The sequence below is a fragment of the Marmota monax genome, unplaced genomic scaffold, assembly GCF_021218885.2.
Source record: "Marmota monax isolate L192 unplaced genomic scaffold, Marmota_monax_Labrador192_F-V1.1 WCK01_AAM20220418_F8-fsc00276, whole genome shotgun sequence".
NCBI lineage: Eukaryota > Metazoa > Chordata > Mammalia > Rodentia > Sciuridae > Marmota > Marmota monax.
Genome location: NW_026695204.1, coordinates 723,281 through 748,847, shown reverse-complemented (window position 1 = coordinate 748,847; position 25,567 = coordinate 723,281). Strand labels below are relative to the sequence as shown.

Below are 25,567 nucleotides of genomic sequence, written 5' to 3'. Positions count from 1 at the left end.
CTTAATTTTAGTGTAGTCCAGATCAACATATTTTTATTTCATGATCAACACTTGTTTGTATTTTTTCAAGAATTTTGGCCTATTATAAGTTATGAAGGTATTCTGTGTGTTGTTTTCTTTTTTTTAATATTTATTTTTTGGTGTAGATGAACACAACACAATGCATTTTATTTTTTTATGTGGTGCTGAGGATCGAACCCGGGTCAATTTCTTAAAGTTTTATTATTTTAGTTTTTACATTTAGTTCCATTGCCCATCTGGAACTGATTTTTGCATGGTGTAAGGTAGAAATTAAGATTCTTTTTTTTTATTTGGATGCGAAATATATTCATTTCCTAGAGCTGCTGTAACAGAACCACAGACTGTGTGGCCTAGAACATTCTCTCCTAGTTCTGAAGGCTGGATATCCAAAATCAAGGTGTCGGCATGGCTGTGCTCCCTCCAAAAGTTCTAGGAAGAATCCTCTCTGGTCTCTTCCTCACTTCTGGGAGTGGCTGGTTATTTTGCACACTGTCTCGTCTCCATCATCATGTGGCTTTCTTCCCCAGGGATCTTTCTGTATCTAAATTTCCTTGTTTAGGGACAGTAGTCTTACTGGATTCAGGCCCATCCTAATCCAGCATAACCTCATTTTACATCTGCAACAACCTTATTTTCAAATAAGATCAAATTCTAAAGGCCATGGAGGTTAGGACTTCAACGTCTTTAGGGGGAGCACAATTCAACCCACAACATCCAGTGAACCCAGCACCATTTATCAAACCTCAGTACCATCTTTACGTGAATTATATGACTGTCTTTGTAGTTTTGATTTTGGATCTTCTTTTTTGTCCTATGGTCTATTTGTCAATCCTTGCATAAATACTACTTTTACTTACTATTATCCTATAATAAATTAGAATATCTGACTTATTTTAATCATTCAAGATTTTCTTGTCATTTTCATAAAAATCTTAGAATTTGCTTGTTCATTTCCATCAGGAAAAAAAAATAAAAATAAAAAAGCCTAGCTTTTTATCTTTGCAATTGAATTGAAGATTCAAAAAAAAAAAAAAACTGACATCTTAAAAATATTGAGACTTCCATTCCATATACATGGCAAACCCTTTATTTAGTCTTTTTAAAATTTCATGTTTTATAGATTTTTGTGTAAAGGTCTTACATATCATTTATGGACTTATTCCTAGGAACTTGGTATTATTTTGAAGGAGATTTGATTTGATAAAATTAAAAATAGCTAGCATGGTGGCACACACCTGTATCCCAGCGACTTGGGAGAGTTAGGAAGGAGGATTGTAAGTTCAAAGCCAGTCTCCGCAACTTAGTGAGACCTAAGCAACTCAGCTAGACCCTGTCTCTAAATAAAATGCAAAAAAGGCTGGGAGTGTGACTCAGTGGTTAAGCCCCTCTGGGTTCAATCCCTGGTACCAAAAATAAAATAAAATAAAAGCAAAAATGGAGAGAAGAAAAGCTCCTACTGGGTTTATTCATGTTATTAAGGAATTTTTCCAAGTATACCACACTTAAGAGGGCTGGGATTTAAACCGAAGTCTCACTGACTACAAATCAAAGCTGGACAAATAAATAAGTAATTACTTCATAAATACATTTTGGTTCAAAACAGGGTCTTCAGGGATTTTAAAATATGTTCTTGGTAGAGAAGGCATTGGATTACCAACACTGCAGCCTTGAGAACCTACACACTGCTTGTCCTACATAAGCTTGGCTAGTATTAATATTATCTCATCTCTCTTTGGCAGTCTGTGAGGTCCTACATATGTAGATGAATATTATATTTAGATCATAAATAACTGAAGTTAGAAAACAAAATGTTCTTTTCTTTTACTTCTTTTCAGAAAGTGAATGCTTAGTCTGTGCACAGGTATCTGCATGAGGTGGTGGGACAAGATTTGGGTACTGAATTGAGTGGGGGACTAGGTCTGGGATTTTCTGTGTTCAGAGAGAGAGAGAGAGAGAAAGTAAGTTCTGATGCTAAAAAAACAAAAAAGCTTCTTAAAAACTGTCGGACTAGGTATTCATCACATCCCATCCAGCCCCAAGATTCTGGAATTCCGTTATTGTAGCCAGCCTGTACTCTAGGGGCTTCATCAATACCATTATTAACCTGTCTCAGGGCAGCATTGTGACACTAAGTGTGTTTCCTGGGTGTCCTGGGAGTAGTGTATAGTTGGAAGAGACATATCCAGCAGCTGCACATGCATAATAGCAAAGCAGCATTTCTATCCAGACTGGAATTCAGATCCCTAGAGAAAGCTTAATTTAAAAGGACAAGTAAAATATATTTCAAGTGCACTACAAAAACAGAGCTTTTGTTTTATTTTCCCTTTTAACAGATACATAAGTGATATGACCACCTGACAGAGACTCATTACCAAAAAGAAAGATGCCATTATTATAAATATATATATCATTCTAGAGAATCTTACAGAAGCAAAATTCCCACCCACCCACCCCCGACAGTTAACTGACAATTCAATGGCATTTACTTCATTTCTTTCTATCCCACGTAAACTGTGTACCCTTGGCCTGCAGGATTCAATGTAGTAATAATAATATGAAATGATATCAACACTATTACTATTGTCTGGAGGTTGATGGAGATTATGGTGTTGTGAGTGCTACTCCTACCCTCCATCCATCCATATGCACGACTCAGCTCACACATTTGTGCCCATGTGCCCACAACAGACCCATGGATGCCATGTCGGGAGCCCTCACTTGCCCCCCCAGCTGATGGAGGAGGAGCTCCTTGTTGATTTTGTGGTGCCTGGCTCTACTGTGAGCCTCCGACCCCCTCTTGTCCTGGAAATAGCTGATGAAAGGGAGCAGCCAGCTTTTGTAGTTTGACCTTGCCACCCTCTATGTCTGTGATCAATAATTCCTTTCTGCTGGGAAAGTGACTCCTTGCTCTTTTCTCTCTCCCCCTCCTCCTCCTCTCTTCTCCTGTCTTCTCTCTGCTGTTTACTTCCACTCCAGCAAACAGCCACAGCCTTGCTTGAAGCCTTCCAGCTTATTGGAGTGAAGCCAGCAGAAGTGACAGAAGGGGAAGATGGGTCAGTCATGACTTCTCAGAGCATCTCGCTAACCCCCCAGTGAGGAAGCAAGGCCACAGCCAGTCAGAAAGTAGGCTTGGTTTCCTAGGGAACCCTGTGGTTGCTAGTTCCCACCCTTGTCCCTGGCAATTGGGCTTTGTTTGTGTGCTTGCTTGTTTAATGTATTATCCTACCATTTGGAGCTCTTTAATTTTTCAGACAATTGACTTTAGGCTTGCAGAGAATATTGTAGCATGGAAGGAGTCAGGACTGTATTTTAAGTCTCCTGTTATTTGTGTGCAGAGGCCACCCAGAGTGCACCTCCTGCTGCACAGAGCAGCCATGGCCATAGGAGAGCTGTGAAGGGAGGGAAACTCTTCTTTCTCACCTCCCCATTGTTTGCTTTTGAAAATATGACTCAAAAGACTTATGCTGCTCCTTAGCAAATGGGATCTGCAGGTGTGTGCTGGCTGTATCATCAAGCCTATGGAGACTAGAGGAAGATTTGGAATGCCACTTACACAATGTGCGTAATTTGGTGACAAAGGTAAACTAAGAAGAATCAAGCCATTTCAATGCAACAAGAGTCTTTCCTCTGTGCAAGGCATGGGGCCAGGCTTGGTCCCCGTGGTTCAAAGATGAATTTAGACTACGTTCTTGCCCTCAAAGAGTTGGCTGTTTTCCTTGGAGCAGGTAGTGTGATAAAGTCTGGGGTAGAAGGATAAATAGAGTGAGATTGATTTTATTGGAGGAAAAGAGCAAGAACTTCAGGGAGGGATTTATGGTAGGGTTGACTTGAGGCACAGGTTGATTGTCCATTCTTGCAGATGGAGGTAAGGTCATGTAAGAGGGAAGTAACAGAGTAGGGAAAGGCCTAGAGAGGAACCGGTGCTAGGGAAGCAAGTGCTCTGGTAAAGCTGCGTGTGAGAGAGCAAGAAGAAATGAAAGATAAGGCTGATGAAATGACTTTAGAATGATAGTGGGTGGCTTTGTGGGCAAAACTGAAGAATGTCAGTTTGACTGCATCTTTGGTCTTCTGGCGTGTCCACATACATGCCCCAAGGTTCCTGGAGGTGGCTCAGAGGCACTGTAGGGAAAGAGGTCCAGTGTTCCTGCTGCTCCTCTTATTCAGGAGGAGAGAGAAGTTCCTCTCATCTCCATTCTGGATCTCAGGGTATTATTGTGTTTATCTTGGAGAAGGTTCCACTTTAAGAAAACCTGAAGTTCATTCATACATGTATGAGACCCATTCATTTATTCAGTCACTCAACAAGTAATTATTGAGTGCCTGCTCCATACCAGGCCTTACTAGGTCCTACTGAAAGACCATTGAAGTTTTCGCACTAGTTACTAGAGCACTGAATCTAAACTAAAAATCCTACTTCTGCCATCCACTAATAGTACAAACTTGAGCAGGCCTCTTGCCTCTGTGGACTCAGTTTCTCACTTGGGGAATATAGTGGGGGAGCTGCTAAGTCCTTCCCATCCGAGACATTCTAGCAGGGACCTGAGCAATATTGTGATCCAGAGAGGAGAGTCCAGATGCAGAGAGGCTAGGTAGGAAATGATAGCAGGGGCTCTCTTGAGTCTGAGTGAGGCCTTGAATGTATTCACTCAACAGACACTTTTTACCCCGTGCCTGCCATTGTACTAGACATTGGGAACAGAACAGTGATCAAATCAAATTACTGAACTCAAAGTGCTTCCAGTTTAGGGATAGCAGATGAACTGGGAGCATGAGTGGTGGGTCTAGCTCTGTAGTAGAAGCTTATCTCATGGGATGGTACTTGGGATTATTGGAGTATGCGGTACCAGCAAAGAAAAAGCAGAAAGTATTTGAGAGAAAAAGAGCTCTAAGGAGACAGAACCTGAGGAAACATTCTGTGGAAACCATCAGTGAGCCACCCCTTGATAGAAAATGCATTCTTCACTGAGCCAACACAACAAACCCAAACTCAGCCCAAACCCAGAATATCCTCCTGTGGCTAGGAAGCTAGGACACGCCAGAGAGATAATGTCCATTTAGACATTCAGTTCTCCTTGACATCACTCCTATATATGAAGTTAAATTATACCAAAGCCATGTATGGTTTTGTATAATAGCTGGTCTATTTGGTTTCCTCAGAAAGGTCTTTAATAACTACCAGTGATGTGTAAAAAAAAAAAAAAAAATGGCTCAGGCGGCTATCCTAGCTGCCGCCCCTTGCATATTTTTTTCTTCCCAGACCAGCTGGCTCTTCCCCACCCCTCCCCACCCCCGCCCCCTTTCCCCAAGTAATTGGAGCAGATCCAAAAATGGCTTCTGAGAGCCTTGAGCTCTTCCTTATTTACCCTGCAGTAATCACATTTCACAGGTTGTCTTCCCTATTGGAGGCTGAGGCCCAGCAATTAGTCTCCCATTGTCCTTGCAGGAAATGACATCCATGTGACTTCTTGGGAAGACAACTGTTGGCTCCCCTGGTTAAAATACTTTGGAACATGATCAGCATTTCCTCTGGTTGATCATTGAGAACAGCAGATTTAGAGGGCTTTGGGAAATGTGCAAAAGATCTATGGCTGACAGAACTGACCAGAAATAAGACTGGGTCAGTTTCCTGAACAAATTGAGTCTCTGAACTGTTGCCCTGGTCTCTGCATGCATTGCCTTATCTGACTCTTCAGCGTGTGGCTGAGCCCAGGGCCTTGGCATTCTATTCCTTTCATCATGCTTTATTGGGAACTGAAAGTTTTCCATCTGCAAATAATTGAAAACCCAACTCAAGGAGGCCGGAACAATAAGAAATTTCTTGTAAGCTCAGAGATACCACAGGCCTCAGGGTTGACCAATGCAATAACCTGCACTCTGTTTCCCTGTGTTTTTCTTGTCTCTAACCAGCTCTATCCATAAGCTGAAGCAGTTAGTTATAGATATTCTAGACATCATATCAACACAATTCAGGAGCAAGGACTTTCTCCCAAAAAGTGAGAAGCTCCGGGTAAAATATTTGTCATGTCTCAATGGCTTATCCTTGAACCAATCAAGGGCAAGAGAATGGGTTTCCCTTGGATCAGGACCATTCAAACTTCATACACACAGATCACCTGGGGAATCTTGTAAGATAGATGGTGACTGGGTTGGTTTGGGTGGGTCCTTGGAACTGCCATTTTTAAGGACCTCATGAGTGATGCTAATGCTATTGATTGGCATACTCCAAAACTGTGGACTATTGAGTCCCCATCGCCCAGCTAAGAGTGCTGTCACCTGCCCATGAGACACTGAGGCTGGAGAAATGCTGTTAGGAAAAAGGGAGAGGCAGTGACCCCATGGAGATGAGACTATAGTAGAGATACTTATTCCCAGTGTGTAATAAAAATTGCACCTTTAAACCAGGAGCCACACGTCATGCATCAGTCTGTGATATGTATCAGAAACAAAAGGGCACACTGGGATACATGTTGTATGGGAGCACCCATAAAAATGTTATTACTCATCAATGATGATGCATACATTGTAATTCTAGAAACAGAGGACAAATCAGTCATGCCACCCTGCCACCCTCTTTGTTATCAGTTATTTTTATTGATAATTAATACCACATATCTCAAAAAAAAAAAAAAGAAATTCGGATGAACTGCATCTACACGTCCTTCAGTATAAAAAGGCTGTGCCAAGTCCAGCCTTTGTTCTCTGAGCTCATCAGTCTTTGTCATTATTGGGGAGGGAGTATGTACTCCCACTCACCCTAAGAGTCACTTGACATGATGTCTGGAGTGAAAGATGCTGCCAATTGTGAATTTCTGCCAAAGCAAGTGGTCACAATGCCCTGATGAGTGGTTTTCAGTGGAGAAAATCATTATGCTCTCTTCATTTGAAAAGGAAGAATTATTCTGTTGTTTGTTTGATTGATTGGTTGATTGACAAAATACACAGGAATCCCAAGCTGCAGCTATTCAGGAAAAAGACTCAGAAGACTGAGGCTAGTCCTGTAAACATCCTGAGACTGGTCCATCACAGACTCAGTGGGGACCAAGGATGGAGCAGAAATTCCTGAGGCAATCACTTTGGTGGCTGCTGTCTCTGATCTCATAGGCAAAGACAGCATCATTCACAAGGATACTTGGAGGAGAGATAGAATTTCATCCTTTCTACTATTCACTCCACCAGCTCCACAACTACAGGCTCACATCTGTGAAACTAATAGAAAAACTGGGTCTTGGTCTGGTCTCTGGTGGGTGCCAGGCAACTCTACCTGGCCTCACCAACTTGGGTCCTCTTGTGGGAATCACTGACAGTTCTTATCTGTGTAGAGGTTATGGAAGAGTAAGAGATCCTCAGCTACTCTGGGCTAGCTGGGGACAGCTGCTGGACTCCAGTCTCCAAAAAGGCATGGATATCATCTATGTCACATAGGTACCTGTAGCACAGCACAGACTAAGCATTTCCCTCTCTGAACAGAAAGAACATTTCATTTCCTAATTTCAGTCATTTATGATTTAAGTATAGTATTCACCTATATATGTAGGACCTCATAGATTGCCAAAGAGAGATAATATTAATATTAGCCAAGCACATGTAGGACACACAGGATTACACTCTTATAAACTGATTCATTCAGACATTCCTGGTGAACACCTCACTATTGTGCCTGCTACAGGGCAGGGCATTATTAGCCACAGGAGGACTGAAAATATGGAATAAAAAGGGCCTTTTCTTACAAATTACAGAGCTTACAACTTAAAATATGAAGTACAGGAAGTACATTTATATATCAAATAACACAGTAGTGTTAAGAAGAAAAACAAAAGAGAATTAAGATAATACCGAATTAGAAAAATCAAGGTAGAAAAGGTAAAGAGAAAGACCTTTTAGATGATGACCAGAATGAAGTCCATGAATCATTTTAAGGGGTCTGTGAACTTATATGGGAAGAAAAATCATAATTTGCATTAACCCTTAACTGAAATCTAACATTTCCTATTATTATGGAAGCAGCCATAGCTTCCAGCCTTAGCTAAGTTCTATTACAAATAGAACTTAGGAATATTTTTATATTATATTACAGTTGCAGTATCCTGAAACATCATTTATTGTTTAAGGATATTTCAAAATCACAGTAGTTATTAGAGTTTCTCTGAAAATTATTCAAACATTGAAAAAAAACTCATTTCAATTTTGATAACTATAAATCAATGCACAGCTTATTTTTTAATACTGTGCATTTCATGTATTAATTTCAATCATTTGAAAAACATTATTTTGAAAAACATGTCTATAGAATGTCATGGTACAAAAAAAGTAAAAAAGCGTCCCTGCCTTAGAAAATAGCTGGGCATCCTCCCATCAGCCCTTGGAGAAGGGACTGGCCAGCTAGAAGCCCAGGGCAGGACAGGTACCTGGAGCTGCAATGTCTGGTGGGAACATGTGGGAGTCAAACTGGGATGAGCTTGAGAGTGCTGGGGACAGCTGCTGGACTCCAGTCTCCGAAAAGGCATGGATATCATGCTTGTGTCATGCAGGTAAAAAGAGGAAACTAGTAGGGGAGCCAGAAGGTGTGTCTGCCAAGAATGCCTTGCAGAGCTGCAGAGGTAGATGGGAAGGGAGGGCCCAGGGGCCCAGGGACTGGTTTCTGCAAGGCGTGATGCACACCAGATGGGGTATTGTGATGAGAAGGAGAGCAGCAGCCAGTCCCAGCACTGCAGTGGAATTCCAGCAGCATATTTGGGCATTGGTTCGCACCAGACATGAGGAAGGCCACGCTATGTTCTGAGCCTGTTTACTGAGTGCTCACAGTGTGCCAGATGCTGTGTTAAGCCTTTCTGAAGTGTCATTTCTGTCTGTAAATCTATGTCATTGAATCCTCATGGCAACCCTTAGAGGTTAGTACAATGATCCCTCTTTTGCAGATAGTAAAATGAAGTCTAAAAAAAAAAAATTGGTTAGGAAAATTGCTCAGGATCTCTCAGGTAGCTGGGAAGAAGGGACAGTTGAGGGGGATAAGATTGCTTTAGTTGAAATTTGCTATGAGTTCCACTTTAGATATTTTTTTCCATTGTTCTCTTATCTTTGATTATTTTAAGGGGTTAAAAATTCAACAATTTCAGTTTTTTATAGCTTTATTTTATTTATCCATTTTTACGTGGTACTGAGGATTGAACTCAGAGCCTCACACATGCTATGCAAACACGCTCTACCACTGAGCCACAACCCCAGCCCCCAATTTCAACTACTTGTGAATAGAGTTTCTGATTTATTTCATTATCCAGGTTTATAGTAGCATGTACTGAGGTAATTGGTTTCATCTTCCTGTGAAAAACAAAGAGGAAACCAGTAGGAGAAGTTTGGTAAATTGATGGGTGCCCAAAACAAAGGAAAGAGATCAACTTTTCCAGAAAGACAATGTACGTTAAATTATGCCTATTGAGTGGTTATTTATTTATTTATTTGTATTGTTTTTCAGAATCAGTCCTGCCGCTGTTTTAGAAGACATGTGGTGTATATAAAGTTTGTGATAGTTGGCGGAAATTTTGGTAAGTGATGCTGCATTTATTTCTAGTACCTTCTGTTGTAAAATGGTGCTCATGAAGGAAAGTCGTTGCCCTGTTCTCTGCATCTTCTAAATCTGCACTAAACTTAGAAAGGAATTTTATAATTAAATGCAATGCTGAATTGATGTTTTCTACAGTATGGTGTTTTCCCCGTAGTTATTACTAATGTTATTAAGCAATATGGGTTTTTTCTGAAATGCAGCAAGTCTCGATTTAGGAAAGCTTCTGGGCACAGGATAAAGAACACCATGACAGCTTAGTTTATGTTCTAAGCCAGCTGTATAACATGATAATCAACTTGTACACCAAAAGAATTAGATAGTTTCTGAAGCAGAAAAATCCTTATTACCTATATGTTGAAATGAAGGAGAAGCAGACCGCTAGCTGCATGAGGAATGGTAAATTAAAGAATTTAAGGACCCAACATGCCTGTGAGCTTGCCACAGACTGGCGTTCAGTGGCCCAAGAGACCAAGAATGTTAAACCTAGCAACCACCCAGACCATGCTAGTAGTAATAAAAAGGACAGTCTTTAAGGTCAGGAGACCTAAGTTAAAATTCAAGTTCTGCACCTACTGGTTGTTATATAACTTTTCTGAGTTTTATTTTCCTCTTCTTAAAAAAGAGGCCTCCAATGCTACCTACCCCATTGGGTGGCTGTGAGAATAAAATGAGATTGGTAGTACTGGGGCATGGTAGCTGCTCAATAAAGCTGTCATTTTCATGTCCAGCCTTGTTGGAGACTGGACATTTGTCACTGACAATAAGCCACCAAAAGGCATCTTCCAGCAGGAGGGCTGCTGGGATGGGTTGGTCACACCCATTTGATGTCACAGGGCACCGCACAGCTGTTCACCACAACCCCTTCCATCATTCATTCCATAACCTCTGTGGCATTTACCATCTTTTGTAACCTTGGCAATCCATTCTTAGACAGGCTGGGCTAATTGAACTTCCCTTCCTGCCACCTTTGCAAGTAAATGAAGTCACATTGTTTGAGCTTTATTTGAGTTTGGAGTTGATGTTATTTTGAAACACATTAACAGTAAGAGAAAGAGGGCTTAAGGGTAGATAGTACCCTTAATAAGTATGGTAATACCATATTTTTAGGCTTTAATTTCCAAAACTTCCTTTGGATTTTTTTTTTTTTTTGCCTATGCTTATTGGGTAGCTTCTCAGAGATCCAATTATTGAACCAAAATTTTTGAGTTTTGACTAGAAGTATTTGGTTTGGAGATGAAGATCTTTACCCCATAATTGCAGATGGACTGATGATATTGAAGATCATATGTCTATCGGTGACTCTGCTGCAGTTTCATGGAATCAAAAAGATGGATATGGCCTCAGGCAGTGTCTGCTCCAACCTCCCAATTACCAAAAGTCTCTTCTACAAAATCCCTGACAGGGGAATTCAAATTTTCTTAGAGATAAGGAACTTGCTATTGCTTAAGGCAGCTTGCTAGGGCACCAACACAGAGAGGAGAAATTAACTCTGGCTTTCTGAACCCTGGTAGGGGAACTGTTGGTTACAACACTCTATCACATATTTCAAAATATCTTGAAAAGTACAAGAGTCGCCAAGAGGTGACTAATATTTGAGGAGATAGAAGTGCTTATTACCCTGATTTGGTCATTACGCATTGCATACGTGGATCAAGTCACTATACTGAACCCCATGTAGATATACAAAGGTTCTGTCTCAATAAGAAAATAAAATAATAAATAAACAATTAGGGGATTCAGAGAAATTGTGGGGGAGGGGATAAACGTGTTCCATAGCTTAATTATAGCAGTACGTGTATAGTTACATGCTTTTGTGAAAACCCACAGGACTGAACTCACTAGAAAGGGTGAATTTTGCTGTAAGTTAAACCTTAATTGTTAAAATGGAAAAAATGAGCAGTTAGACAAACAACTGGACAATTATCTCAACTTTTTAAAAAAGAAAGAGAGGGATGGAAAGGAGGCAAGGTAAAAATGGGCGGAAAGAAAAACAATCTAGTTTTTAGGACTCTAATATGTGCTCATGGGACAGGGATTTGGACTTACTCCTTTCTGTCGTCCCAGTGCCTAGCACATGGAAGGGATGTGATAAATTTGCAAATATTTATTGAGTCATCTTCTGCTCTTAGTCACCTTCTAAGGAAGTCCACTCACTCTCCCACATGTCAGCTCTCCAGATATTTAGATACTCTCCTTCCTCATTCACCTTCTCTTCTCTGGGCTGAACTTCCCATCCCCCACTCTAGGACTCTTTCATATCCTTCCCTGCCCTGCAGAACTCCTTGCGGAGAGCCTTGTCCCTCCTGTACATATGCCCAGCACTTGAAGTGCTGCCCCTGATGGGATCTGGCCCAGAAGCATGGCCTCTGTAGATGATGTTAACAGATACCCAACCCTAACCCTTGTTGTCTGTCACTACCTAGAAGTGGGTCAGTGAGGGTTTCTGTTGAACCCTCTTCTAAGAATGGATATCCAGAAAGCAGAGAGGGTCACTTCCAGGAGCTAGGTGATAGCAAATCCGTCCTCATCCTAGTTCTGACTAAAATGAAGCCAGGTCCTGGCTCCCTTATTTGGAGACATCAGCAGTGCTGTTTATAAATCTCGTGAGGAGATAGAGTGTCACAGATCCCAATTCTTCATTGTGAGTCAGGGGAGGTTTGAGATTCTTAAAACTAACTTTTGGTCACCTCCAAAAACCCAGACCTTTGTTCTCTCAGCCATGCCAGGGGGTGAGATATAAACACATAAATAGAGAGTAAGCAGTGATTCTGGAGCGGGGTCAGTTTCACCCTCCCAGAAGACATTTGGTAGTATCAAGCCCCAACTGAGGGGAAGGAGGGTATGCTAATGGAGTTCAGAGGGCAGGATATGCTAAATGCCCTACAATGTTCAGGACAGCAACACACACACACAGGATGACCCAACCTCAAATGTCAACAGTGCTGAACTTGAGAAACTCATACTAGAAGCAGTAACAAAATGTAAATGTCTGAAGTACTCATTTCTTTAAATCTTTACAAATTTAAATATTTGAACACGCATGTAATTATATGTAATATGTAAAAAACAAATTGGTTCAGGATTCAGAAGGCTGAAAGGGCTCCAGAGAAGTTACCTCATCTGTTACCCTTGACTCCAAGCAAAAACTGACCTAAATAAATCCAGACGATGGGCCTCCAGTGGCTCATACTGAATGCTGGTCCCTACACATAAAAGTGAGACTCACATAGCATGAGCCCAGAGTTTCCACAAAAGAAGTCTCGTGCTTTCAATTTCAGCCCCAGCCTGCTCAGATGTGTTTGTCTTCAGGTGACCTCAGAGATGAAACCGTACTTCAGTCTGGGCTGTTCGTTCTTTTGAATCAAGGGTAGCAATTCTGTTGTGATCAAAATGTGCTTAGGGAGCAGAGAGATCTCATTACAGATGATTGAGATCGAGTATTTTGGTACCCAGGACTGTTTATTTGCATCAGTTTGCTAGTGACACCACAATCTGGCTTAAATGTGAGTTGCTGAGAGCTTTTGTAGCCCAATATGGCTACATTTGCTGAAGCAGAGAGATTAAAGCAACATATGTCAAGTTGTGATATAGAACAATCCACTTGAAAAGACTTCACTTAATTATAGGGCCTATTTTGGGAGGGTAACTGTGCTTTTTGTGAGGTGTATTTTGGGATACACTAACCCAGCTTCTAGGCCAGTAATATCTTCCCAGAAAGGGTGTGGCAAGTACTGTGGACATAAATATTTTCTTACCAAAAGCTTTGGTATGATATTCTTTCGACTTTATGCCCCTTAATTTTTCTTTTATGGGTAGTCTTTCTTCTTGCAAGAATGCAATGAACATGTATTCTGGAAAGCCAGAGAAGGATAAAAGATCTCATTTCAGATGGCCAAGCCCATAGATTTAGGGACTTGACATTATCAGCCGACTGTTTTAAAGATGAATGAAATTTACCAAAGTTGAATTGGTAAACAGAGTTGAGTGAGGTTATAAAAAACACTGTGTTGGCACTAAATACTGTTGGATCTGTGGAGAAGCTATCCATCCATCACTCTGTGCCCAGCGCCCCTCTGACCCCACATACCACCCCCCACCCCCCCATAATCCTCGTGGGCCATTTCACTCCTCCTTCCCGCTGGCTTCTGACCTGGAGTAGGCATCTGCTTTCACTTCTTTCTCTTCCAGATGTGTGCCCATTCTGCCTCCTTGGTCCCAGCCTTCTGTGGCCTCCTTCATTTCTCTGTTAATACCTGAGGCTTTGAGCCTTAAAGGAGAGGTCAGAGCTTCCTGTCTGGTCAGCATTTCCTAGACCTCATTTAAAAGTGAATGATACAGGAGAAATCAGATCAGCACAATGAAAGTACCTTCTCATTTACACAGTGGCGGGGAGGAGCAAAGAGAAAGAGTAAAAACAAGCAATTCTGTAATGCCCAGGCCTAAAAGCAAAGAAGCACTTTTACCTAAATTCTGAGTTATTTAAGGCCATGAAATGAGAGCAAGAGTGAACCCTGAAGAGAGCTGAAGGCTGCCTTCCACCAGAGAAGTCTCTAGAGAGGAGCAGTCTGTGGCTTCCTGTGTCCAAATCACCCAAACAGCTTGTTTTAAAGTGCAGCCACGGGAGAGGGCACTGCTGAGTGGTAGAGCATGCACTTAGCATACGTAAAGCCCTGGGTTCCATAGCCCCAGGCCACCCCAGGTTCACAGACACCCAAAGTGGGTAGTCTTCATGCTGATAGACTCTCTAGGGGATTCTCAGGCACTAAATTGTGAAGACCCCAGCTCCATTATCCCATCTCAGTTTCAGAGCTTACAGCCCACCAGAGGCAGAGTGCTAGTCTGCCCCGCCTCCAAGATTCCCTTTCCAAAGCATTGTTCAAAAGTTTAAAACAGACATCTCTAAAGTACATTATTTTGAAAATCAGACCTGATCGTAGGAGGGTGGGGTGTCATCTTCTGTGGCACTTTGTAGTCCCCATCCCTGACGTCATCCCACAATCCTCTCATCACTTGCTCGCCAAGAGAGGTGTCATTTCCATTCCCAGCCAGTTTGGGTGACATCCTAAACCAGATTCTGTGAAGCCACTTTGAGGAAGCCATGCTGCTCATCTGCTACAGTAGCCTGTGTCTTTGCCATCTGCTTTCACTGTAAAACTCACACTGTGGTGTGGTTTTAATCTGTAGCAACACTCATAAGCCAAAATTTCCCACTTATCACGGAAAAACATTTTCAGAGTAAATAGCTGTCATGCATTCTAGTGTCTGGTTAGATTGACAAGACTGTAATAGATCCCACCTGGAATCCAGGTGGTTGGCCCACCCCACAGCCCTGCCTTTAAGTGCAGACTGCCTTGTGGATGCATAAAAGCATATCATTTGTATAGCTAATTTAAGTTTATAAAGAGCTGCAGCAATCTGATCCTCCCCAAACACTTCTTAGATGGTAGAGCTGAAATTATCACCAGATAAATCTGAGGATGAGAATTTAGCCTGTGTCAAAGGCAGGGGGCTTTCTGGAGTGTGTGCATGTGCTACTCTCAAGGACTGGGAGGCACTCTTAGCCTTTGGTCCTAGAGAGAGTAGGGCAGGGATGGTCCTGCAGTGTCTGGGACAGTTCTGTCCTGTGAAGAGTTGTCCCTGGCAGCATCCACAGCACACCCACTGAGAAACACAGCTCTGAGCTTGTTCAGTTAATATGCAGCAGAGCCAGACTCACACCCACGCTATCTGAATCCAGATCCTTTGTAACTAGCCCTCTCTGTGTTGAAGTCATCACAGTCCTGCCTCTTTGGGAACTCTAAAAATTGAATTCAGTAGCTGTTCGGCAGGTTATGCCATCGTTGCTCTGTGCAACAGAACTCAGGCGCAGCATGCTGCACACAGGAACAGATTCTAGAAACCTCAGTGGCCTGGCTGACTAGCCCCCTCTACCTGTTCTTCCTCCATCGATGCCCAGGGCAGGTGAGAGGGAGCTTCTGTCTTTGGAAAATATCAGAATCCAATAGGATGGTCCACCCACCACCTTTGATCCAGTCTTGCCAGCTTAAAACCACTCTGATAGGCATGTAGGTATCAATTTCAGGAGCTTTTTATTTGTTATTTTAGCCTTCATGCCTACCTGGTAGTCTCTACAGAAGCTTAAAATTTGGTTTCAATGTCAACCAACAAAAAAACCAAGACAGTGGATATGTCAGTTTGAATGAGTGCACATGAAATTTATTAAAGTTGGTAAAAAAATAAAACCATATTGAATGAGAAGGCATTCAAGGAAGCTGACCTGAATATCAATGTCAAGGGTCTTCTCAAAGAGGGAGGTGGTGATATTATCTGATCTTATTTTCCTTTTTCTCTGCCTGTGTGTGTGTGTGTATACATGTGCACACATGGTGATGTTTTGTTTTCTTTCTCTTCCACTTTTCCCCTGGCTTTTCATTGTGAAAAATTTCAAACCTACTTGTTGGAAGAAGTGTAAATCAAATACCTAAAGTCGTTTACCTCAATTTACCATTCATTCATAAAATTTGTCATTCTTAAAATTCTAAATAAAAATCATACATATTTTATAAATTTTTGCCGAACCAATTGGAAGCAGCAAATATCTTGACATTTCACCTCTACATAGTTACCATGTACTATTATCACATCTAGGAATTTTAATAATCATTCCATGATATTATATAATATCATATTCACATCTCCCCACCTATCCCAAACTATCTTTTATAGCTCAGTCCCTCACCCCAAAATCTAGTATCTAATTGAATTCATTTGATTCATATGGTTGACAGCTTTTCTTTTATCCTGTAAAACAATGTATGGCTTTTTTCTTTTTTAATGTTGTTTTGTTCTTGTTGTTTTGTTTTGTTTTTGCTTTTCACAGTTGCTGCTGCTATTGTTGTTGTTGTATGGATTTTTTGGAGGGCAAGTGCTTTACTTCTGAGCTATGTCCCCAACCCTTAAATGACTTTTCAAAGAGTCCAGGCTGGTTATGGGGTAGAATGTCCTACACTCTGGGTTTGTTTCTTCATAGTGTCATCTAACTTGTTCCTCTCTTCCTGAAAAGCATTTTGTGTAGAGTCTTATTATTAGATGGAGGGTACACATCTTTTGACATGAATATTTTATAAGTGATGTCCTATGCTAGATAATGCATTACATCATGAGACAGGTGATATCACCTTGACCCACCACCCTCCATGATAAGTTTGAAGCCTTCAGTAAAACAGTAACCAGATCTAACCAAGTCAAGGTCCACTTTGAGTTATTAGTAAGCCACATGTAGGCTGATACAGGGTCCTTTGTGAACATCCTGTTTTGACCTCCCCTTCATCCAGTGGTTTGAGTAGCCATGGATAATCTTGGCCTGGATCTCTTATTATTTAGGACAGTGTCTGATATTGTTTCTCTTTGTTTTCCTTTCCTGAATTTTTTGTAGTGTATGATCTAGGCCTTCATGTATTTGCAATAATTTTTTTTTACCACTTTCTTGGTAGTCAGCTGAGGTTTGCTATAATAATAGATTATGCCAAACATTTTTACTTCTTGCCTTTGGCATAAGAAGAAATAACTTTAGCAGAGCACTTACTACTCACCAGGTACCACACAGTTTCCTGATGCAAGTAGAACTTCTTTAGCTTTTCCCATATAACTGCTCAGACTAATGAAGCAACTTGCCCAAGGTCACTCAGCCCCTGTGGTGGAACTAAAATTAAGCCAGATGGGTCAGTCCCAAAGCCAGGGTTTTTCATTTTTTTCTGTGTTCCCTACAGTTCTATCTGGCTATGCCTCCCACCCTGTGTTTCTTGCTTCAGACTGCCTGACTGGGTAGGTTGCTATACAAGAGAGTCATCCAGGAAGGGGCTGTGTGGCTGAAGAAACACAAGCCACCCACATCAAAAAGGAACAGGTGCTGCTAACCTCAGATGAGTGGGCTGGATCTGTACATTACCCACCCTGGCTTTTTATTGTAGGCGACTAATTTGCACATTCTAAAGCTCATCAGCTGAGTCGCCAGTTTTCCCCACCAGCCCTGCTACTGGCTGAGGCAGCCTAGAGTCAAGCTTTGTATAAAAAAGAAATTCATCGTGCGTTGTTGGCATATTTATTTGGTTTTTACAGTCTTCTTTTACGCTTAGGAAACTAATGTGCTTGAGAAGTGATACTGTTTCAATTTGCAGGTTGTTTGATTTTTGAAGAAGGGAAGAGTTGGGTTTCCCGGAATTCTTATTGAACTGGATCATTTACTAATCTAAAATATTAGATTTATTTAAATCAAAGTCTTAGATGTCCATGATTGACAGATTAACAGCAAAATCATAGATATTTCTTATGTAGAGTTGAAAGAAAACAAATACATTTCCTCTGAATATCATCCACAGGAGTTTTTTTTTTTTTTTTTTTTTTTTTTCCGAATTGTCTTGAGTCCCTAAGAGGGACATGAAGCTTCTTTTATTCATCTTGCACTTGTTCCTTGTGTGTGTATCTGTACCTATGTTGACACACCACCAGGGAATCCATAAGTTTGTTCTCACAAAAGGAGCTGAAGGACAACTAACAGATAAATAGTGAGGCTCTTCAGGATGGGTCCTGGCTGAAGACAAAGAGCTATGAGGTTCATTCTACTGGTTTTTGTAAGAATCACACAAATTTGGAGTGATGGCAACAACGCAGACATAGAGCTTCTCAGATTTTATTTCATTCAGCAAGACTTTTTATTATTTACTTATTTATTTATTTAGTATCAGGGACTGAACCCAGGGGCACTTAACTACTGAGCCACATCCCCAAGCCCTTTTTTATATTTTATTTAGAGACAGAGTCTTGATTAGTTGCTTAGGGCCTCTGTAAATTGCTGAGGCTGGCTTTGAACACATAATCCTCTTGCCTCAGCCTCCTGTGCTGATGGGATTACAAGGCATGCTACTGTGCCCGGCATTCAACAAGAATTTGATCCTTCCCTCCCATTTGCAGATTGGTCACCTGAGGTACAGAGAGGTGGAGTGATACTCAGGACAGACCTGACTAACCTGAGTCTCTTGGAATTTCTCCTCACACTCCCTAAAGCTGAAGGTCTCAGGCAACAAGTAGTAACCATCACATTTTGCCCTGGCATATCACTCCAGTGTTCCTTCCCATCTGAACCCCCTATCACCCAGATCTTCACCACCACTCACATTTTAATAAGCATAGAAACAAAGGTCTACATCAGCACATGTCCAGTGCAAATCGAAGGCAAGGAGCATGGGTCAGGTTTCCTAGAGCCATGTAGAAAGGAAGTAAAGAAACCAGTGAAATTGATTTGTATAAAATATTCTAACTAACCCATTATGTATTCAAAATATTATTACTTTGCCCATGCAATTAGTAATAAAAAGTATTGAAGTATTTTTGTGTCGTGTCTTTGAAATCCAGTGTACTTTGCACTTACAGCATATCTCCGTTTGGATAGGCCATGTTTCAGGTGCTCGGTGCTGGCTTCTTCCCTGGGCAGCATAGCAGATGGGAAGACAGAGTCCAAGGTTGAATCTAGCTAGGTTCTTCAATTTAAGTCTCTCAGAAACCTAGTCAGCATTCTCGCCCGCCCCCAAATCTGAGGCCACATATTTCTATCCTCTTCTGCCATTTTCCCCCAGCCAACTCTAATTACAGGGAGATGTTTGGTTTGGCCATATCTGCCCCCTCAGCAGTTTCCCTCCAGTTCTGGCAGCTGGTGAGACCAACACACACTGCCTGCAAATGATAGTGCAAAGCATCCTTCCAAATTTCCCCACAGCCAGTTTCCATGATTTTCTTTCTCGTAGGAGTAACCTAGTGGCATTTTTCAAAACAAAGATGATTTTTCTAGTTCATTCCTTTTTAAAAGACTCATGTTAATCTATAGATTCTTAACTTACTTTGTAGACATTATACATTTTAATCTTTTTGAATGCCAAACATACCTCTGTTTTGATTAATTGGGGCGGGGGGGGGGCGTTGCTGGTCAGTACTCCCCCAGGAATCCATCTCATTTTGAATAAGACACTAGTAAAGGTTGGATTCCATTCCACTACATGTCAAGTCTCTGGCTACTGATCCCATTACTTGAATTATTAAACTAGAATCACAATGGGGGAGTGGGGAATGACAAAAGAATGGTGATAGATTCCCAGAGTTTGTGTGGTGGGCTTCACCCAAATACAAATCATGATCTGTAGGAATTGAGGTTTCAATAGGGAAAAGATTGTCTCATATTCTTAATTACATCTTCCAGCATTCTCAGTTAAGTGACAGAGAAAATGATAGTTTTGTGTTGTCTTTCAGTGATTGAAAGAAGGATGGCACCACAAAACCATCCCTCTCCCTGGAAGATAAATAAATTTTCCCTAATTCTCTTGAGAGCTATGTTCTTTAGGCTGTGGCTTGATATCAACCTTACAATTCACAGATCCCCTGAAATCTACCATTTGAAAGCTCTGGGTGTGAGGTCGAGTTTGGCACCAGAACAGTGCAATTGGAGGTATGATTTTCTCCTCTCACCCCATCACCTCCCTAAAGCAACGTTCACTTAGATGCCCCCAAATCACAATCCTTTTATCTGTTCTGATTCTAAGCCATTTTTATTTTCTTGAGTGGATATCATGTGTTCATTTCACAGTGTCATTTTAGTAGCTGTATTTCTGCTTAAGATCCAGAAATTATACTTGACTTTGGCCAAGTGTCTGAGTTTCAAGGTTTTGTTTCCAAGGAGAGTGCTGAGTAGACTTGATGTGGATTCACTTTGATCCTAATCATTGACTGAGAGAGGTGGCTGGGCCCAAGATGAAGAGAGGAAAGGAAATGTGACATGCAGTAGCAAAAACGTCACCTACTCCTGGATCTGTCACCTGGGGCTTTTATCAGACTCACCTGAGGAGGTATAAAAACCATAGTGCCCAGATCCTGCTGCACCTCACTCAGCCAGAGTACCAAGGGACAGGATCTGGCAAGGACCACCTACTCGAATGGGACCCACTTATCATAACTTCAAATTTTACTCTGTGTAAATTAAACCTCACTCAACTTGTCCTGAAGTTTACTTATATGCATATATTGAAATTTTCCCAAAATTTGACACCCATTGCCATGAAGAAAATTTTGACTGTCAAATACTCTGTAGTCTGAATATAAAGCTCAGAGTTGAAATATCCATCTATTCACTCAGTAAGCAGTTAAGGAGAAGCATTCGACATTATTCCAGCGTGGAAAATCCAGGTAGTGAGACACAAGACTTGGTACCGAGGGGTTTACTTGATGGATAAGAATAATATCCAACAATCAGGGTGCAGTGTGAAAAGTCCAATACACTTCTTTGCTACAAAGCAAAGAAGAAGGAGACCTGGAAAACACACACACACACCAGTGTACATGCACACCTTCCCACCTCTACCCCGAATGCCTTTGTGAAAGTGGAAGGTGGTTGACAGTGTTGAGAAAACTTGGTAGAGGATTCTTGAGGCATGAATAGGGAAAGAAGTAAAGCATATGCTGCCAGTTTTTCAAAGGAGTAGGCTTCAGAATTTGATTTTAAAGTTAAAATAATAATAATAATGTCTCTATGACACCATTTATTTCTTTTAAGAGAATGTCAACAACCCCTGATGTGATTCAGTCTGTTTATCCTAACATCTAGCCCCAGCACAAGCCGTGGTGCTGGCACATAGTAGGTGTGTGTGGCACAGTAGGGATGCTGAATTGAAATGATGCTTTCTACAGTTTTGTCTCACCTGTGACAAACTGTTAGACACACCCATGTCTTAGAGTGCATGTCATTACATATAATTTTCCAAATAATATCCATGTTACCTCTGTAATACTACTGGCAAAATTATAAAAGTTGCTGCCCTTGAGGGAGAGCACATTTAAGAATATGTAAGTTGTTCTGCTGGTACATGCTATGGAATGATTTGATTATTTTTTTTCTCCTCTTTTCCTATGATTCAGTCTTTATATTTTAGCAGCACTGGTCCTTCTAACCTAATTTTCACTCTTCCTCATCTTCAATGCATCTGAGGTTTTAGAAGAGCAACTAGACAAGAAGATTTGATAATCTGGCATCCCTTATTGCATCTGTCATTTGTAGACACAGAAAACAGTGTTGTGCTTTCCTGGATATTGGAAGTTCATTTTGATATGAATATGGTTTATTCCTAATAAAACTGATGTTGAGACTTGGTCCCCGGAGTAGCCATGTTGAGAGCTGGGGCCCTCAAGAGGTAATTAGGTCGTGGAGAGAGGTTCAGTCCCTTCGCCCAGGAATGGGTTCATCATCATGTTGGGCTTTGTCAGCTTGCTGTTGCTTCCTCTCTCACCATGTGATTCTTTTTGTGTCCCCACTTGCCTCTATTATGAGGCCCTTACCAGAAACCATGAGGCTAAGCAGATGCCAGTGTCCTGCTCTTGGACTTCTAGAACACTAAGGCAAAATAAATCTCTTTGCTTTATTAATTACCCAGTCTACAGAGAAGGAAGTAAGATAGGTGATCTTGCAGAATTTGAAGAGTACAAAGTTTATTTGAAAGTGGCTGTTAATATTGCCTTGTAAACAGAGTTAATGTGGGGTGGCCCTCACCTAGGGCCACAATTCTCCCTACACACTTCTGCAACTTTCTATTCAAGTTACCATTGTTGGCTACTTTGATCCTATAGCACATAACAGGAAATTCTTCACCTTGAGACTTTTTATTATGTTGTAATAGAAAAGAAAAGCAAGGACCTGTCTTCACATATTGCTTTGTTTGACTGAATGATATTTCTGGAGGTTCCCATGCATTGCAAACTTTTGAAGTTAATTTTCCTGCTTCCCAACCCTAGAAGCAATCTGAATTACAGGCTTTGCTCCTTAAAATAGCCATTCTGATTGGAAAGAAAGGAGATGATGACGTGTGAGCTGCTTGGGGCTTTAAATGGTAGGATGGACTGGGCATTTGATCTGATACTACTTGGCTTGAAGCTGAGCAGCATACTGACCAGTGGTGGGATCAAGGGCAAGTTGCTTCTGCTCTGGGCATCTCAGTTTTCTCGTGGCCAAAATGGCACTCGATTTGAGGACTGAAAGAGATTTAAAACAAAAATGGGCTAATATGATTCCTGGCACTAATAAATGCTTAGTATCAGGTCTCTTCACTTTTCCCTTTTTAGCATGCATATTGATTTGTTATTCCCTTGTTTTAAACCTTTTCAAGGCTCTACTTACCCCTGAGAATGTCATAGACACCATAACCTTTCAAGGACTTTAAGAACCCTCCCCACCCTCTCTCTCTCCCTCCTTCTTTCACCTTCTCCCTCCCTCTCTCCCTCGACCTCTCTCCCTCTCTTCAACATATAACTCTTGCTTGGTATTCAATCCTGTAGCAAAACTAAACCATCTCTGTGCCCTGGGCAGGCTTCAGACACTCACTTCTTCTAGGGTTCCTTCCTCTCATCTCTTAAGAGTCTGAATCCAACTGTTACAAGGCTTGTCGTAAATGCTACTTCATCTTCATCTCTCAGGCTAGAGAATTCACTTCTGTGTCCAACTCTTGCCTTTCTCATTATAAATGCTTAAAACACACACACACACACACACACACACACACATGAAAAGAGCTGGTTGTGTTCTGGAACAGAGAGCACAAACCAGAGCAACAAGTAAAGGTTAATTTCAGGCAAGTATTTCTATCAAGAAAAGGCCCTTGGTGTGTTAGTCAGCCCAGGGCACCACAACAAAATACCAGAGAATTGGACATTTAAACAACAGAAATATATTTTCTCAGTCTGAGGTCAAGGTGCTGCCAGGTTTGGTTTCTGGTGAGACCTGTTTCCTTGGCTCACAGGTGACTTGCCTTTTCCCCAGAGTCCTCACATATCCTTTTCCATATGCACACTCCTGTATCTCTTCCTATCTCTTCCTTCTAAGGACAACAGTCCTATTGGATCAGGGCCCTGCACCTATGAGCTTATTTAACCATTATTATCTCTTTAAAGGCCTTGTCTCCAAATACAGTCACATTGTGGGTTTGGACTTCAAGACATGAATTCACAGGGTGGGGGGGGGGCACACTTCAGTCCATAAACACATGTATATAAACATTCTACCAGATCTGAAAGTGTGTATGTTTATACTCAGGTATGCATATGTCTCCTATGTGCAGGGGTCCCCTCCTTCAGGAACTTTCTTCTTCCTCCCTGGCCTCATTCAAAAAGCCTGCAGAATTGCAAATGACTTTGCTCCCCTGCAGTGGCCTGGCTTGGACTGCCCAATCAAGCTGCCTCTGCGGGATCCCACCCCACAAAGACAGTGTTCCACCCCCAAGGAGAGGGCTCCTGACATGCTGTCTCACCCAATGGTTCTATCACAGCCCCCGCCTTACCTCCAGCTGCCGGTGAAGGGAAATGAGAGAATGCACCTCAGCAGGGAAGGGAAGGAATTAGGGGACTAGAACTGGAGGGTGACACTTTTGTTATGAAAGAATGAAATGAAGCCTTTCCTTTTACTTCTCTGTTTAACATTGTCCACAAGGTTTTTTCCTGCAAATTTCTCCCTAATTCTGAAAACCACTACAGGAACCCCTTTGCTCTACAAGTTGATAAGTGATGTTAGAGAATGCAGTCTAATTGGGTCCTTAGTTAACCCACCCCTGACTTAACAGAGGGAGGCTGTTCAGTTACAAATAGTTTTTATTCTGCTAAATCAGAGTCTCCTCATGCTGTGTCATCTGCCTGCAAATTAGCTGGAGGCACAAGCTTTGCATTATGCAAAGTATTTATTCTCACAATTAATATGCTAGAAAGTGTGGTTTCTCACTTTTCTGCCAATATAAGGGTTCTCACCCAGGAGCAAGCCAAATCACCTGGGGAGCTTTTACAAAATACCCAGGCCTTGTCCTTCCTCTTCCCCACCCCACCCCACCCCCACACCCATGAGAGTGAGAGGATGTGGGGCTCCCCAACCCTGCTCCTTTAACCCCAGCATCACCATATCTTATTACTTCCCCAGGGGCTTCTTTTAATTTTTTTAAGTATAAAAAATATAGGATTCCTTTTTTTTTTTTCACTTGATGAAATCTAGTGACCAATTAGCTTTTTAAGCACTTAATCATTTTAGGATGGAAAATTTCAAATTTATAGATGTAAACATGTAGCGTAAGGAACCCCCAGACACACCCTTCACCCAGCTCCAATAGTGATCAGAACTCTACCATTCTTGCTTCATCTCGGTCTAGATGATGCTGTTGCTTTTTTACTAGTTCATTGTTTTATAGGTAACAGAGAGCATAGTCTGAGAGCCAAAACTTGTTACATGGCTCCATCACATACCAAGTCGATTCTGTGCCAGGTGCTTCCCTTGCCATACTGTACCCTCACAGCACCCCTAGGCCCTAGTACCCACATTTTATCACCATGAAAACCAAAGCTCTCCAAAATCACACACCTGCCCAGTCTCCCGCCTAGTGAGTGCTCATGCAGGTATTCACACCCAGAGGGGCAGAAAGTATACTTGCCCCTTAAGCTGTACTTTAGAAGAATAAAGATCCTGAGAAGAAATGTGTAGTTGGGAGTTTTGTAATATAGATGACAGCCATGTGCTAAGGCAAACACATTAGAATATTAATGTTAAAAGCCAGGTGGTGAATATAGGTGTTACAGAGCTGAGGCCTTCCAAGAAACTGAAGACCCCACCTTCAAACCCTGAATCTTTTGATCCAGTCAGAAAGATCTCTGACATGTCACTCAGTAACAGGAACAAGTTTATTGAAGGGATAGGAAAAGGGGAAGGGGACACTCTCAAGGGACAGAGTGGCTCACATCAGAGAGGAGAGGGACAATGTGCCTCTCCTGCACTCCAGTTTTATTGGGGATCCCAGGGAAGTTTCCAGAGAGTCCTACCCAGGTGTACTTCTTAACTTTGACTGACAGCAGGATGACATCAGACTTTTAAGTCCCCACTACCATGACAACTCTAGGTCACCTTGGCCCATGCTGACTGGTTCT

The 25,567-nt window shown here is 41.6% G+C and overlaps 1 protein-coding gene across 3 annotated transcripts in view; it reads left to right on the top strand.

Moving 5' to 3' along the window:
• Fyn (FYN proto-oncogene, Src family tyrosine kinase) overlaps positions 1–25,567 on the top strand; it is a 200,314-nt gene that overhangs the window by 75,652 nt on the left and 99,095 nt on the right. For all 3 annotated transcript variants that reach the window (XM_046429928.2, XM_046429929.2, XM_058574384.1), the window contains one exon: positions 9,491–9,560. The gene's annotated coding sequence lies outside the window, so the exon portion shown is untranslated. The remainder of the gene's footprint in view (positions 1–9,490; positions 9,561–25,567) is intronic.